The sequence below is a fragment of the Petaurus breviceps genome, unplaced genomic scaffold, assembly GCF_028583685.1.
Source record: "Petaurus breviceps papuanus isolate PSGF00001 unplaced genomic scaffold, PetGlider_PUasm1.0 90654, whole genome shotgun sequence".
Classification (NCBI taxonomy): Eukaryota; Metazoa; Chordata; class Mammalia; order Diprotodontia; family Petauridae; genus Petaurus; species Petaurus breviceps.
This window is the reverse complement of record NW_027187301.1, coordinates 2,848,855-2,849,999: the sequence shown is the minus strand read 5'-3', so window position 1 is coordinate 2,849,999 and position 1,145 is coordinate 2,848,855. Positions and strand designations below refer to the sequence as shown.

Genomic DNA, 1,145 nt, shown 5'->3' with positions numbered 1-1,145 from the left:
GAGTAGAATAGGGTTGGGAATGTATCTGTATATGTGTATGTATATGTATAATCTATAGCTATGAAGAAACATATCTAAACTTTATTCTGACCTTGGGGCGAGGGGGCGTTGGAGGGCAGGGAAAAAAAGAACAAAATAAAAAAGTACACAGCAGGGAGCAAAAGAAAACTCAAGGAAGCAAAGAAAAGATAGACAGCTCTCAACACAAGTACTGTTTATCATACAGACTTTCTTAAAATGAAAACTTGTTGTTACTTATTTTTAATCCTTATGTTCTGCTATGCACACAACATGCTTTTTTTCCTTTCTAACTTTGTATTTCATTTATAACTTTTTGCTTCTTTTCTCTATTTGTGTTCTGGCATTCGCATCTAAAATAAAATTGGGGGGCGGGGGAGAATCCAACATGGCAGTATAGAACTGCCAGCTTTGTTAAGTAGAAGGTTCTTTAAAGATATACTCCTCTAATTTGTTTACATTTTAATAATTTTTTAAATACTGGTTTAGAGGAGCAAAAGAATCATTACTTCTGCTTATCTAAAAAGTAATCACAAATTTTTAAAAAGCATTTTTGAAATTATTAGACCAAATGGAAAATGTTTCAATTTACATAAAGTTGATTTACAGAAAACTTTTATAGGAATCTGTTTCTTAAAACCAGATTCACCTGCACATAAGCCTTAGCCGTGTTGTTCTTATAGTAACCACTAGAGGGTAATGTATTTTGTATGTATGCTTCTAGTGGAAGGAAATAACTTGCTTTTTGTTTGAAATACCATGAAAAAATCAAATAAAATAGTTCTTAGAACTGAAAGCTACATTGGAGTGCCTTTTAACCCAACCCCTAGCTGAATTGTGAATTCTGTCTCATATCTGACAAGTTGTCATCTAGCCTCCCACTTCCAGTATTTTAACCAAGTATGTAATTACAAGCCACTGAACTGCAGGTACAGGACCTGAGTTCAAATCCCACTTCTACCATTTAGCACCTTTGTGACCTCAGGCAAATCAATTCACTTCTCTGGGCTCATTTCCTCATATGTAAAAGGAGAGGGTTGAACTAGATGACCTCTAGGGGTCCTACCAGCTAGCTCTTTCTGTGTGTGTGTGTGTGTGTGTGTGTGTGTGTGTGTGTGTGTGTGTGT

The 1,145-nt window shown here is 35.5% G+C and overlaps 1 protein-coding gene across 4 annotated transcripts in view; it reads left to right on the top strand.

The window, feature by feature from the left end:
* Positions 1-1,145, top strand: part of CCDC14 (coiled-coil domain containing 14) — a 47,359-nt gene that overhangs the window by 44,432 nt on the left and 1,782 nt on the right. The window lies entirely within an intron of this gene.